The 16,190-nt window shown below is 38.4% G+C and overlaps 1 pseudogene; it reads left to right on the top strand.

Annotated features, from left to right (window-relative positions):
• The first annotated feature begins 326 nt into the window (after positions 1-326).
• LOC144006301 (uncharacterized) overlaps positions 327-16,190 on the top strand; it is a 37,198-nt pseudogene continuing 21,334 nt past the window's right edge.

The raw sequence follows: 16,190 nt of genomic DNA on the forward strand, positions 1-16,190 counted from the left end.
TATATAATGTATTACCATCGTTGGTATGAACCATAAAAACGTGATATCTGTTACCTACGAAAACATCACCATTATTAGCACTTAATAATTCAGTTAATGGTATGCCATTATATTGTCTATATATTGATAAAAACATTTTTAAGATAGAAAGATTGTAACTTTCAGGCAGAATCAAATTTTCGTCTTTTCTTATTTATTTTTTTTCTGTTCATATTATGAAACTACAGTATGATTTGTTGTTGCTGTGTTCAACTGTACACTATTGCCTGAAATAAATGAAAATGAAATGAAATGTGTTTCTCTTCTTGTGTCCTGCAGATGTCGGCGAAAAATATCTTCGTCTTGATGAACAGGAGGTGAAGTCTCATGTGAAAGAGGAGGAAGAGCATCCATATTTTAAAGAAGAAAAAAAGCCCCTTTGCGTCAAAAAGGAGGAGGTTGAGGATGACATCACCAAGTCACCAATGACCTTCGCCCCTTTAAAGAGTGAAGATGAAGTCAAGGGTGAGAGTGAGGAGGGCAGAGGGGCGGAGCCTCCAAACAGGATCTTAAATCCTCAAAACATGATTCCAGAAAGTGATGCATCCCACTGGGGATCATCACGAGCAAAAAGTGATGACATAAGGTCCCTTTCTTCTCATGATGATGATGACAATGATGATAATCTGGATGGTAATGATGAACACGCTGCTGATGATAGGTCGTGTCACACTGACGACAAATCTTGGGAATGTTCTCACTGTGGGAAAACATTGAGTACAAAAGGGCGTTTGAAAATTCACATGAGAACGCACACTGGGGAAAAACCTTTTGCTTGTGCACACTGTGGCAAAGGCTTCTCTGACAAGTCATCTTTAACAGCACATATAAGAAGCCACAGTGGGGAGAAAACTTTTCCTTGCTCAGATTGTGGCAAAAGCTTCTCTCGCAGGTCAGTTTTAACAGAACATAAAAAAAGCCATACTGGCGAGAAACCTTTTTCTTGCTCAGATTGCGGAAAATCTTTCTCTGCCAAGTCGGTTTTAAAAAAACACACAAAGTCACACACTGGGGAAAGACCTTTTGCTTGTGCACACTGTGGCAAAGGCTTCTCTTACAAGTCATCTTTAACAGCACATATAAGAAGCCACAGTGGCGAGAAAACTTTTTCTTGCTCAGATTGTGGCCAAAGCTTCTCTCGCAGGTCAGCTTTAACAACACATAAAAGAATGCATACTGGCGAGAAACCCTTTTCTTGCTCAGATTGTGGCAAAAGCTTCTCTCGGAGGTCAGATATAAAAGAACAGACAAGAACACACACTGGGGAAAAACCTTTTTCTTGCTCAGATTGTGGCAAAAGCTTCTCTTTGAAGTCACATTTAACAAGACATACAAGAAGACACACTGGCGAGAAACCTTTTTCTTGCTCAGATTGTGGCCAAAGCTTCTCTCGCAGGTCAGTTTTAACAACACATAAAAGAATCCATACTGGCGAGAAACCTTTTTCTTGCTCATATATTGGCAAAAGCTACTGTCAGCAGTCAGATTTAAAAATACACACAAGAAGACACACTGGGGAAAAACCTTTTTCTTGCTCAGATTGTGGCAAAAGCTTCTCTGGCAAGTCAGATTTAACAACACATACAAGAATCCATAGTGGCGAGAAACCTTTTGCTTGTACATACTGTGGCAAAAGCCTTTCTCAGCAGTCAAGGTTAACAAGACATACAAGAACGCACACTGGGGAAAAACCATTTGCTTGTACACACTGTGGCAATAGCTTCTCTGTGAAGTCAAATTTAAAAAAACACACAAAAACACACACTGGGGAAAAACCTTTTTCTTGTTTAGATTGTGGCAAAAGCTTCTCTAACAAGTCAAATTTAACAGCACATACAAGAACACACACTGGGGAAAAACCTTTTTCTTGCTCAGACTGTGGCAAAAGCTTCTCTCAGAAGTCACATTTAACATTACATTCAAGAACACACACTGGGGAAAAACCTTTTTCTTGCTCAGACTGTGGCAAAAGCTTCTTTCGGAAGTCAGCTTTAACAATACATACAAGAAGACACACTGGCGAGAAACCTTTTTCTTGCTCAGATTGTGGCAAAAGCTTCTCTCAGAAGTCACATTTAACAAGACATACAAGAAGACACACTGGCGAGAAACCTTTTTTTTTACTCAGATTGTGGAAAACGTTTCTCTGCCAAGTCGGTTTTAAAAACACACAAAATCACATGTTGTGAAGGAACCTTTCAGTTGCAGTGTTTGTGCTAAAAGATTCTCTTCTAAATATCTTGCTGAGAGACACAAGTGTGAGAATGGCAGTCATCTTTGAAGCTTAAAAACTCAAATTTTGAAAATACTAACCAAACTTGTACATCTACACTGCAAGATCTGTATGAAAATGTATTATTGATTTATCTGAGACTTCAGTCATAACTGTGAGCCACTGTATTTAACAAACAGGTTGTAATCTGTTTCATATTTGAACAGCTTTAATGTTCCATTAATTAACATAACATATTTCCATGATTAACTCATTCACTCGCCGCCATTTTCACAGAAGTAGTCCCGTTCGCTCATGGCTGGTTTACCTGATTTTGACTGATTTTGCAAGGCCCACAGAATATTGTGTTTTATGGCTATAAAAGCATGGAACCTATCAAAAAAAGATGAAAGTCTCTTCTTTCATCAGTAAAAAAAGTATGTTTCTATCTGTTTCCGTTTTGCAGCAATTTGCATTAGAAGAGAGCTAAGTTTCATCAGTTTTCACAAATCTATAAGTAATTGAGCATTTTTTTTTCTACATGGCCCTGGTTGATCTCCTTTGCTCTGCTGCCACCTGCTGGCCGTTTGTGTAATAACTACCATTTCTGCAACCGTTCTTTGCAGTTGAGAGGCTGCATCAAAGCCTTCTGTATGCTCTAGCATAAAAAAACCCCCAAAATAAACGTATAAATACGTCTTTGGGACACTTAGAACATTGAAAAAAACGTATTTACACATTATTGTGAGCAAATAAGGTGTGAATCCTCACCCTAAGTAAGACATTTTGTTGAATATTCTTGCATCAAAAATGGACGTTTAAAAATCGATTCGGCCGCCTATTGAATCGATTCGAGAATTGCGCGATGTAATATCGCGATATATTGCCGAATCGACTTTTTTTTTTTAACACCCCTAATTCAACGCTACCTGGGTCTGTCAAAATGATTCACGTTCATTACTCAAGTAAAAGTATAGAAATTAGGATTTCAGAAGGCTTAAGTATCAACTCCAGCGTCTTACTTAAAATTGTAAACGTAATGCTTTCAAAACTACTCAACGTGTAAATATTAAATGTTTTTAACGTTTGCTTTTAAAAATCAATGTATGTCCTTTTTGTCATTTTGGAAGCTATTTTTGTTTGCTTTGCTTCTGAATGTTGTTAATGGCTGTTTGTTGCTGTTCGTAGATGTGTTTTTTGCTCGTGTGAAGCACATTGAGTTAGCTGCCTTGTGTATGAATTAGCAATAAAGCCCGCTTCCATTTTCCCAAATAAACGCTGTCGAGAATACCTTCAGTGACACGCAAAGCCATCTGGGATTAAGATTTGCTGTTGAAATGATTGACGCAAATGTCCTACTCTTTGCAATATTTGAAAGAGTGTCGACTGGCTGGCAAGGCTAACTCAACTCGAGATCAAACCAACAACAGCTCCGCGCTAGCTAACGTGCCATATGCTAGTCTTTGGACATGCATTCAGCATATTTTATGTTTCTATATAACAGTTTTTACATTATTACCATAATGTACAATATTCAGGATGGCTGACTGGTTAGCACGTCCGCCTCCCAGTACTGAGGACTAGGGTTCGAGTCCAGGCTCCGGCCTTCCTGGGTGGAGTTTGCATGTTCTCCCCGTGCCCGCGTGGGTCTTCTCCGGGTACTCCCGTCTCCTCCCACATTCCAAAGACATGCTTGGCAGGTTAATTGGGCGCTCCGAATTGTCCCTAAGGCGTGCTTGTGTGTGCGTGGATGGTTGTTCGTCTCTGTGTGCCCTGCGATTGGCTGTCAACCCGTTCGGGGTGGGATAGGCTCCAGCAACCCACGCGACCATTGTGAAGAACAAGCGGTTCAGAAAATGGATGGATGGATGTACAATATTCAGATGACATAAGAACTAGGACTGGGTATTGCCGCCAACCTCACGATACGATACGTATCACGATACAGGGGCCACGATACGATACGTATCGCGATACATATGTATCCCAAATAAGACACATTTTATATTTTATTTTTTTTTAACAAAATATGGGAAAATTGGTACACTGAGATACGTGCCAAATGTTGACATTCTTCCTCTGCTTTCATTTTTCTTAGCAAGACACAGTGTCCAATCACCAGTGAGCTATTTTTGCATTAATTGAAGGCAATTAACTTCAAAGACGCTGCTGGTTTTTATATTTTAGGTACAATGCAAGCCGCAAAGGCAAACGTGAACTGCCGATTTAAAGTTAACAAGCAATATCGATTCTGATGCCTGTGTATCGATACGTGTATTGTGATGAGGTCCACAACGATATATTGCCGTATCGATTTTTTGAGCACACCCCTAATAAGAACAAAGTTGTATCCATACCCGGTTTTGCTTCTTTCAGTTTTCATGTCATAACGTGCAAGTGCCTCTTGGCAGCTTGTAAAGACGTTCATCTCATGTTAGACCAATTCCGTCCAATTTCTGTTCCTATGGCACTTTTGCCTCTGCAGGCAGATGACCTCGCCCTTATGACATAAGGGGTACAAGTGTCTACAAAAAAATCCAAATATGGTTATGAACAAATTGTGGAATCATTTTGGTAATGACTTGAAAAGATGCAAGTCAATTGTTGAGTTAAAAGAAATGTTTACAAGTCAAGTTCAAGAGTATGATTTAAATCGGACATGAGCGAGTACAATTGCAGAAATGTGATTTCCTTTTTCGATGTACCATTATGAGTGTAATGAAAATTGTATATGCGAGTACGATGATGTATTATTATTGAAGAAATTCATACACATACACTACTGACAAATGTACGATATGTTAAAGTGAAATTGTCTACATGAGTAGGATTACACATTTTCTTTTATTGTAATGTATTAATTTACTGGATTAATAATGAAATAAAATACAGCTATTAAGGGGTAGGATTAGATAAGTTTTTAACTTCTTCCTGCTCCCTTTGGACATGTAAACCATCAATGAGTGTTATGAGATTTTCTTCTTTCTTTCAATTTTCTATTTGCTATTTGTTTATGTTTATTATATGTTTATATGTTATGTTTATATGTTCAATAAACTTCAAACCTTTATTGGAAGGTAAGTGTTGCGTCAAAACTTTGCTGGAGCAAAAGTGTGAAAGCCACAGATGACAAAAACTGGCCTAAAGTCAATTGTAAGTAATACAATTGACTACAAATAAATATTGCATATATCAATAATGTATCAGATACTGTTTCAAACATTTATTAATAGCTAGGGTCGGTACATTATAAACTATTACAACAAATTAAACTCATCCCTGATAATAAACATTCAGTTAACCTCAACAAGCTTGTTCAACTTTGATGGCGAATTTTTAAACTAGACATTCACCACAATAAACTTCAGCTCTTTTAAATAAGTCCAATATAAACGGGCATTTAAACTTTACGATTATATCGGGAAACAAAACACTGAAAAAAACGGGAATGAGACTTTTCAACTGCAGCAAAAATGGCGACATCTGCCGATGACTTGATGACAATGCTTGCTCTGAAGCTTCCGGACAATTTCCACCAGCCAATCATAACGTAGCGGGGGCGTGTCCTGCCCGACTTCCACCGCACGTCTACTTTGGTTTCCGGAGTCATCACTGCCGCGGCGGGCGGGTCCGTGGTGTTTAATCATTATTTCTTATTCGGTATTGAACTGAATGCAGCCTCCACACAGGACGCCCGTCACCATTTTGAAGGTCTGCGACACCATTTATTTAATGTCGGCGTGTGTTTAAACTCGTTTCGGTGCGCGTTGATGCTTCTCGGCCTTAGTTAGCTTAGCTTAGCTTAGTTTAGCTTAGCTTAGCTCGCTAGCCGCTAACAAAGAGAAGCACACAAGACGTGGTCAGGAAGAGACCAAGTGTGACTTTGTTGGCATTATTGTGCCAAAATGTCGGCGAGAACGACACCAAAGGACGAGGAGGAACATTTTGGAGTCAAAGAAGAGAACGAGCAACATCTTCAACCGCTGGACGATGTTTGCCAGCAGCCTCGAATTGTGCTACACGCAGCAGGTTTGTATACTTCTTATTACTCTCCCTTGCTCAGCGCTACTATATAGAGTAAAAAAAAAAAAAAAAAACAATAAATGCAGTCATTACTGTACACAGTAATTCAATAAGCCGAATCGGAATTACAACTGCGCATGTGCGGCCACTGGCTTTTATGCTTCCTGTTTCGGGGACGTTGCTATCCAGATCGCCATATGAATGCATTGGAAATAACCGAAAAGAGTCATTATTTTTGATTTATTTATTATTGTTTAAGATCAATAAAGTCAAGTCTAAGTCTTGTAAATTATATTTATATTTAATACTGTATATAAAGAGCAAGTGGAATAAAATAAATTCAAGACCTGTGGGTGGGATTTTTTTAAATTTATTTTTACTACTAACATGATGAGCATATACTATAAACAGTGCTGGGGAGAATACTTTCAAATTGTAATCAGCTACATAATTCTGAATCCTGTCTCAAAAATGTATTTTGGACCGTATTCTATTGCATCATTCAATGTAGGATGGTATGGTAAAAATTTCATATCACGGTTCTATTAAAAAAATGAAAAAATCACAATCTCGATTTTATCACGATTCTTTTTTTTTCATATATTTTTAGGCTAATCTTCACATTTCTGAACATTTTTCTAATATTTAAAGCATATTTAAAATGTATATAAAACCCTAAAAGAGAAAAATTACAGCCATCTTAAGCCAACTAAGCTTTCTGAGCAGGTTGGAATTGAAATGCATGTAAATACTAGTGTTGTTCCGATACCGTTTTTTGGCCCCCGATACCGATACCCAGCTTTGCAGGATCGCCCAATACCAGACCGATACTTGAGTTTTTTTTTTTTTTTTTTCCTTAACATGAAAAATCTGTCCTGCTATTGGTTCAGAGCATTCAAGGGCCAATAGGATATCTTAGATCGGCATGCAGTGAACATGTCACATACCGGTGAATGTCGTGCACCAGCAAGACACAAGATGCTGCATTGAAAATCCGATATTAGTGTTAGAATTAATGGTATCGGCATGTTACTTGTGCGTAGTCACAGACACCGATACTGTTTCAATGAAGTATCGGCACCTCTGCCCGATACCAGTATCGGTATCGGAACAACACTAGTAAACACAAATGGTAATGAACAGCCTCAGTTACTTCTTTCCACCGCTTGCTTGCTTGTTTTCGTTTCAAGACCAAATATTAAGCAAATGTGTGTTTCTGTAAGAGGTGTTCATTTATGGAATAATTTTGGTAATGACTTGAAAAGATGCAAGTCAATCGTTGAGTTTAAAAAAAAAAAAAAATGTTCAAGAGTATTATTTGGATCAGACGTGAACCGGTACAATTATAGAAATTAAATGAAATGTTCTTTTTGATTCCATTGTTTGGGTGATGAGGGTTGAATGTGCGAGTACGATGATGTATTGTTGCGGTGTGCGCCCAGGGGGTTCATGCACATGCGCTATTGGCAATTGTGTGTTGAAGTGGGGTTGTCCACATGAGTATGATTGCACTTTTTCGTTTATTGCAATGTGTTAATTTACAGTTGAAATACGATGTAAGGGATAAGGAGTAGGACTAGATAAGTTTTAACTTCTTCCTACTCCCTTTGGACATGTAAACAATTTCTAATGATTGTTATGAGGTTTTTTTTTTTCTCCCGATTTTTATTTGCTGTTTGTTTATGATTGTATGTTATGTTTACATGCTCAATAAACTTCAAAACTTCAAACTTTTTTCATATGGAGTACCCTTGGCAAATGACTGTGTTACCGTGGATTGGGTTAGCTTGGAGCTGCTAGCGGCTGGTCTCTGTCTCTGTTAGTTTTGGCTGTCTGCGTCCAGTTTCGGGGTCCGTAGGGAAGTCGAATCTCTGATTCTGAGTCTGGGGACTCTGAGGTGGGCTCACCTATCTCTGGGGTCAAAGTCACTTAGGTGGTTGGAAAGCTCCTCGGTGGCTGGGCCCCGGAGGTGGATGAGATCCACACGGAGTTCCTAAAGACTCTGGATGTTGTGGGGCTGTCATGGTCGACACGCCTCTAAAACATAGCGTGGACATCGGAGACAGTGCCTCTGGATTGGCAGACCGGGGTGATGGTCCCCCTTTTTAAGAAGAGGGACCGAGGGTGCGTTCCAACTATAGAGGGATCACACTCCTCAGCCTCCCTGGTAAGGTCTATTCAGGGGTGCTGGAGAGGAGGGTCCGTCCAGAAGTCGAATCTTGGATTCAGGACTTGTTCTAGTGTGGGTGCCATAGTTGGCGATCCAAGATCGCCGATCTTCTGCGCATGCGCGTCACCGATTGTACAGATTGTACAGATGTTTTCTTTAGGGAGTCCTCTTTGTAAATTTCACTGGAACGGCACAAAGTTCCAGTGTCGTCACCTTGTCCAATGCAGATTGGTGACTCATCACTGACGATGACCTTCATCCAGTCATCCGCAGTCCATGATTGCCTCTCCTCAGCCAATTGCAGTCTTGTTCTTTTTTGTTGAAGCGTCAGTGATGTTTTCCTTTTAGCTTTCCTGTATGTAAATCCCATTTCCTTGAAGCGATTTTGCAGAGTTCTGTCACATACATTGACTCCAGCTTCCTCCCGTTTCTTCTTCATTTGTCTCGTTGTGCATTTTCTGTTTTCAAGACATATGGCCTTTCGTTGTTTGTCTTGACGCTTTGATGTCTTCCATGGTCTACCAGTACGCTTGACTTGAACAACCTTCCCATGCTGTTTGTACTTGGTCCAGACCTTCGATACAGCTGACTGTGAACAGCCCACATCTTTGGCAACCATACGTGTAGAGTTACCTTCTTCAACAAGTTTGATAATCTTGTCTTTGGTCTCAAGAGACATCTCCTCTGTTGGAGCCTTGATTCTTGTAAATCCACTTGGTCCAGCAGCCCTCTAAGGTGTTATAACTGCACTGTTTTTAACTGCTGAATAACGAGCAGCTGTCCTCTGAGGCAGGTTCCCAATTAAGGGAAGGAAATTGACTCAAAATTGACTCAAAATGGAGTGATTGCATTTTTTTTTTCCTCAGGATGGAGTAATTCCATATTTATTTCCCTGCACTTGCTCTTATAAAAGTAACATTGACTGACCAGCACAAAGTTTTTCTTCATTTCTTTTAGTGTTTCTGAAAACCAAGATGTTGCACTTTGGAATGACCTTACGACTGTTTCATGCTTTTTATCTGAGTTTGATCTACACAATAAAACATCTGAGTGAGTGCTTGTCCAAGACTGGTGATTCCATACTTTTTGCTCGGGGTTGGAGCTACGACTTCCTGTTGTTGATGCACGTATGGCCGCCCACCATCTTACGTGTGTCTTGCCGGCGGCAACAAATTCATTCAAGCTTTTATTTAGCGATTTTGACGCAGTTTGTTTTGTTCCAAACACAAGACATGTAGCGATGTTAATTTTCTCCCTTTTCAGTCTAAAGAGACCACAAACAAACCCTCGGAAGCATCTTACTTAGTCGTGGTGAAATTGGAGTAAACAATAAGTGTCCGTGCGAAACCGAAATATTTGTCCTGGACGTCCAGGTGCCGCAAATATGTTTTTTAAAATAGATTTGACACATGCATTTTTGCGTCAACTGCTGTTTCTGGTCGACCAAACCGACTTGGTCGACTTTTATTCCCAGCCCTAGACCAAGCCAAATGTGTGTTTTGTCTTTGTAGACGTCGGCGAGAAATATCTTCGTCCTGACGAACAGGACGTGAAGCCTCCTCATGTTAAAAAGGAGGAAGAACATCCTCACATCGAAGAGGAGGAAAAGCCCGTTCGTGTCAAAGAGGAGGAGGTTGAGGATGATGTCACCAAGTCGCCACCGACCTTCGCCCCTTTAAAGGGTAAAGATGAAGACAAGGGTGAGAGTGAGGACGATGGCGGGGCGGAGCTTCCAAGCAGCAGCTCAACTCAACACATGACGACAGAAGGTGATGCAGAACACTGGTGACCACCACAGGCACAAATTCATGATGACATAAGAACTAGAGATGGACCTATATTTTTTTTTTCTGGGCCGATACCGATGGGGATTATTAGTAGTCAAGGAGGTAGATAACCGATATTTGAAGCCGATTATAAGAAAGGGGGGGGGGGGTAATTAGTGTCAAATTTTTCTAAAATACAAAAGCCAATCTTGACTTTGTTGGATTGTCTAAAAAGTGAAAGTAAGCAAATAACTACCATATCACTCTAGTTTTCAAGAGTAAATATTTTTCCACAAAATTAAAAAAAAACAAAAAAAAAACACCTGAAATCTTAAACTTCACATTTCTGTCACAAAAACAAATGGTTATAAAGTGAACTGAAAATTTTGATCAATAGCTCCCAGACCCTAAACTGGTTTTCGGCCGTCAGATTTTGAAAAAGGCCAATGCCGATATTCGTCAAAATGCCCAATATCGGCGCCGATAATCGGCCTATATCGGGCTATGTTAGATATATGTGTGTTAATATGTTATATAACTGTTAGGAATAGGGGTGTGAATTGCCTAGTACCTGACGATTCGATTCGTATCACGATTCACAGGTCACGATTCGATTCGATACCGATTAATCCCGATACGAATTTATAAGTCGATTGTTGCGATTTTTTTTCATTCAAATTTAGAAAATACTAATCAGTAAGCTTGTAGAGTGTAAGATTTATATGAAAATGTCTTATTTATTTATCTGAAATTTCAGTCTTATAGAGGTTGTAATCTGTTTCATGTTTGAACAGCATTAAAATAAAATATTAAGGCTTAATGTTCCGTTCATATAACATTCTTCCATGCTCAAGGTGTGAATCCTTAAAAAAAAAAAAAAAAAAAAAAAAAAATCGAAAAAATCGATTCAGCCGATTATTGAATCGATTCGAGAATCGCGCGATGTAGTATCGCGATATATCGCCGAATCGACACCCCTAGTTAGGAATGTTCTCAATGTGGTAAAAAAAATTTTTTGCTCAAACTGGAGTTTGAAAGCGCACACAACACGGGAAAAAAGTTTCGCTCAGAAGTCAACTTCTGCAACAGACAAAAGAACACAAACTGGTGAAAAACCTTCCGTCCATCGATCAAAGTGCTCCATGTACGGTGTTGTCGCCAACCCTTTTTTTTTTTTTCCCAACTCACACTTGAAATTTGACTTGACCAACCCAAATATTTGTTGGGAGTTAATAATTGCACCTCGACCATCACACATAATCCGCTGTCACTTGTTCCTCTCTGCAACGAGTGAGCAGGAAGTGACAAGTTTGTCCTGAAATGAAAGTCGCAAAAGTCATACCTCCCTTCAAAAATGGAAGCAACCACAGTTTTACAAATTATCGACCAATTTCTTTATTGCCGCAATTTTCAAAAAATTTTGAAAAACCTTTTTTTTTTTTTAATTCTCGTTTGGAAAGTTTTCTTGAAAAATATCAACTAATACATAAAGGTCAATATTGTTTCATAGCAAATAGAACTATGGCAATGGCAATAATTGATGCAACTGAAGAAATCACAAATGCACTCGACACAGAAAATTGCAGTTGGGGTCTTCATTGATCTCAAAAAAGCTTTTGATACAATTAACCATTCTATTGTAGTAAATAAATTGGAACAATATGGGATTAGAGGAGTTGCTGGTGACTGGATTAAAAGTTATTTAAAAGAAAGGTTGCAATATGTTCAAATGGGGCAGCACATATCTGGACAACTTGGCATTGCTTGTGGTGTTCCCCAGGGGTCTGTATTAGGGCCAATATTATTTAATATGTAAATTAACTCTTTTACTGCCACACGTTATCAAAAAACAACCCCCAAAGCCAGCGGATTTTTAGCATTTTAACTTATTTTTTGATGTAAACTGAAAATTATATTGTTTTGCTACATATATAACATGGGTGCCACATGAAAGATCACATTACATTCTTTCATTAGAAAAAAAAGTGTGTTTCTACCTTATTCCGTTCTTTAGTAATCACCATTTGAAAACAGGTCATTTGACATTGAGCGAAAATTGGGGAAAAAAAAAAAAAAGATACATTTTCTCCACAACAGTGACTTTCATACCAATATTTTTTGTTTAGTGACGCTCCGTCAAATTAGGTTTAATGTGACAAAGGCTGTGATCATTCACGACAGCCTTGAAAACGTTCGATTTCACCAGATTGCGTCATGGTTCATTGTAATTCGCAGCTCTAGTTAGGGCCCGAGCAGCTTCCGCTGTGAGGTTAAATAAACTTGAGTTGAGTTGAGTAATTCCATACACCGGCAGCCCATTGAAAAGAGATACAATGCTGCCATCTGCTGGCCATAGTTAGTGGATGTATTTGATTTCACAACTCATTGACCTGGCTGTGCTGCACTTGGATGTTGCACTGACCACTGATATATTAAAAACTAAAAATGTAACTTGAACTTAAAGTTCATGGCGGCATACATCGTGATTTTACTAAACGTTATTAAACGTTTTTGGCGGTCAAAGAGTTAATAACATTTTCAGTGTGTCTCAGACATTCAAACTTGTACTTTTCGCGGATGACACTAATATATTTTGTAGGGGTAATAATTATAATGAGCTTGTGAGTGCTGTGAATAATGAACTTGATGAAATAAAAATGTGGATTGATGTGAATAAATTATCGTTAAATGTAGAAAAAACAAACAATAATCTTTAGTAAATCTAGAATACATTTTGAATCGCAGATAACTATAGATGGCATCCTAATTGATAATGTAAGTGAGATTAAATTTGTCGGTGTTATAATTAATAAATTTATCTTGGAAAGCCCATATCAGACACACAAAAAATAAAATCTCTAAATGCCTCCCAATTTTGAATAAAGTAAAGTCATGTCTTGATGAGGATTCTCTCCATGCATTATATTGTACGCTGGTCCTCCCTTACTTCACATATTGTGTTGAAGTGTGGGGTAACACCGACCAGTGTACAATAGAGCCATTCATCATATTACAAAAACGTGCTTTGCGGATTATACATAAAGTTGGATTTCTTGAACATACACACAGTCTTTACTCAAATTTAAAGATCTAGTTAAATGTAATACTTTGATAATCTGATATAAAGCATTTAATAAATTATTGCCAATTAATCTACAACAGTTATTTCAACTTAAAGAGTTAGTTCATAATTTGAGAGGATATGGAGACTTTATAACGTTTTTGTGTGTCAGTATGTGGTGTGAAATATTGGAATAGTCTGGGTACTCGACATAAGCGATCCCAAAATATTTTCAGATTTAAAATGTTATATAAAAACATGGTTTGGTCACAATATGTCGGAGGACCTTGAATTTATAAATACTTGGTGTAAATGTGTCCTTGCTGCTACTACTGCTGTTATTGTCTATTACTAAAGTTATGTATGTTTATGTCTTATTCTTGGAATATAGAATGTATTACCATCGTTGGTATGAACCATAAAAATGTGATATCTGTTACCTACGAAAACATCACCATTATTAGCACTTAATAATTCAGTTAATGGTATGCCATTATATTGTCTATATATTGATAAAAACATTTTTAAGATAGAAATATTGTAACTTGCAGGAAGTACTGTATATTTGTAATTTTATAGATGAGAAACGGGGGTGGGATTAAATAAGTTTTCTTCTTCCCACTCCCTTTCAGGCAGAATCAAATTTTCCTCTTTTTTTTTTTTTTTTTCTGTTCATATTATGAAACTACAGTATGACTTGTTGCTGTGTTCAACTGTACACTATTGCCTGAAATAAATGAAAATGAAATGAAATGTGTTTCTCTTCTTGTGTCCTGCAGATGTCGGTGAAAAATATCTTCGTCTTGATGAACAGGAGGTGAAGTCTCGTGTGAAAGAGGAGGAAGAGCATCCATATTTTAAAGAAGAAAAAAAGACCCTTTGCGTCAAAAAGGAGGAGGTTGAGGATGACGTCACCAAGTCACCAATGACCTTCGCCCCTTTAAAGAGTGAAGATGAAGTCAAGGGTGAGAGTGAGGAGGGCAGAGGGGCGGAGCTTCCAAACAGCATCGCAACTCCTCAAAACATGATTCCAGAAAGTGATGCAGACCACTGGGGACCATCAAAAATAAAAAGTGATGACATAAGGTCCCTTTCTTCTCATGATGATGATGATAATGATGATAATCTGCATGGTAATGATGAACATGCTGCTGATGATAGGTCGTGTCACACTGACGACAAATCCTGCGAATGTTCTCACTGTGGGAAAACATTGAGTTCAAAAGGAAGTTTGAAAATTCACTTGAGAACACACACTGGGGAAAAACCTTTTTCTTGTTTAGATTGTGGCAAAAGCTTCTCTTTGAAGTCAAATTTAACAACACATACAAGAAGACACACTGGGGAAAAACCTTTTTCTTGTTTAGATTGTGGCAAAAGCTTCTCTTTGAAGTCAAATTTAACAACACATACAAGAAGACACACTGGGGAAAAACCTTTTTCTTGCGCAGATTGTGGCAAAAGCTTCTCTTTGAAGTTACATTTAACAAGACATACAAGAAGCCACACTGGTGAGAAACCTTTTTCTTGCTCAGATTGTGGCAAAAGCTTCTCTCAGAAGTCAAATTTAACATTACATTCAAGAACACACACTGGGGGAAAACTTTTTGCTTGTACCCACTGTGGCAAAAGCTTCTTTCAGAAGTCACATTTAACATTACATTCAAGAACACACACTGGGGAAAAACCTTTTTCTTGCTCACTGTGGCAAAAGCTTCTCCCGTAAGTCAGAATTAACAATACATACAAGAAGACACACTGGCAAGAAACCTTTTTCTTGCTCAGCCTGTGGCAAAATCTTCCCTGCCAAACCTGAATTAAGAAGCCACATAAGAACACACACGGGACAGAAACCATATTCATGCACAAAATGTGTGGAAAGCTTCGCTTCCACCAATTCTTTAACAGCACATGCAAAAACACACACTGGAGAGAAACCGTATTCCTGCTCAGATTGTGGAAAAAGCTTCTCTTCCATGTCAAATTTAAGAAAGCACACAAGAACACATGGTGGGAAGGAACCATTCAGTTGCAGTGTTTGTCCTAAAAGATTCTCTTGTAAAAAGCTTGCTGAGAGACACGAGTGTGCTGGTGAGAATAGCAGCCATCTTTGAAGCTTCAAAAAACGAAGGGAAGTGAGTTTGGTGTGCTGTAAAAGTGTCAATGCATCTTAAAAGTGTAAATGTAATGCTTTCAAAACTACTCAACCTGTAAATATTAAATGTTTGCTGTTAATGTGTTTAAATGGTTTTTTTTGTACGTAATTTAGGAAGTTATTTTTGTTTGCTTCTGAATGTTGTTAATGGTTGTTTGTTGATGTTTGTACGTGTTGTGTATTTGCTTGTGTGAAGCACATTGAGTTGCCTTGTGTATGAAATAGAAATAAAGCCACCTTGCAATTTTCCCCAAATAAGCTTCGACAATACGTTCAGACACACAAAGCCATCTGCGATTAAAATTTTTTGTTGAACAGTGTTATCACTGAAATGATTGACGCAAATGTCCTACTCTTTGTTGCTAACTCAACCACCACAGCTCCGTGCTAGCTAACACGCCATATGCTAGTGCATTTTGCACATTTTATCTTTCTATGTAACAATTTTGACATGATTAGCATACAATATTCAGATGACATAAGAACAAAATTGTGTCCATACCTGGTTTTGATTCTTTCATTTTTCATGGAATAATATAATTTCTGTTCATGTGGCACTTTTGCCTCTGCAGGCAAATTGTTCTTGTCATCAAACAACCTTTCATCACATTTTGAAATCAAAATACACATCAAATGGAGTAGAGGCCACCTGGACTTCCGGGCTTCACACACCAGCTCCGTTTCCGGCCACCGCTGCGACTCACAGGCGGCGTTCCGACAAAAATGATCACATTAAGAGAAGCGACAGTACAATGCAATTGCAT

Source organism: Festucalex cinctus, chromosome 1 (assembly GCF_051991245.1).
Source record: "Festucalex cinctus isolate MCC-2025b chromosome 1, RoL_Fcin_1.0, whole genome shotgun sequence".
Taxonomy (NCBI): Eukaryota; Metazoa; Chordata; class Actinopteri; order Syngnathiformes; family Syngnathidae; genus Festucalex; species Festucalex cinctus.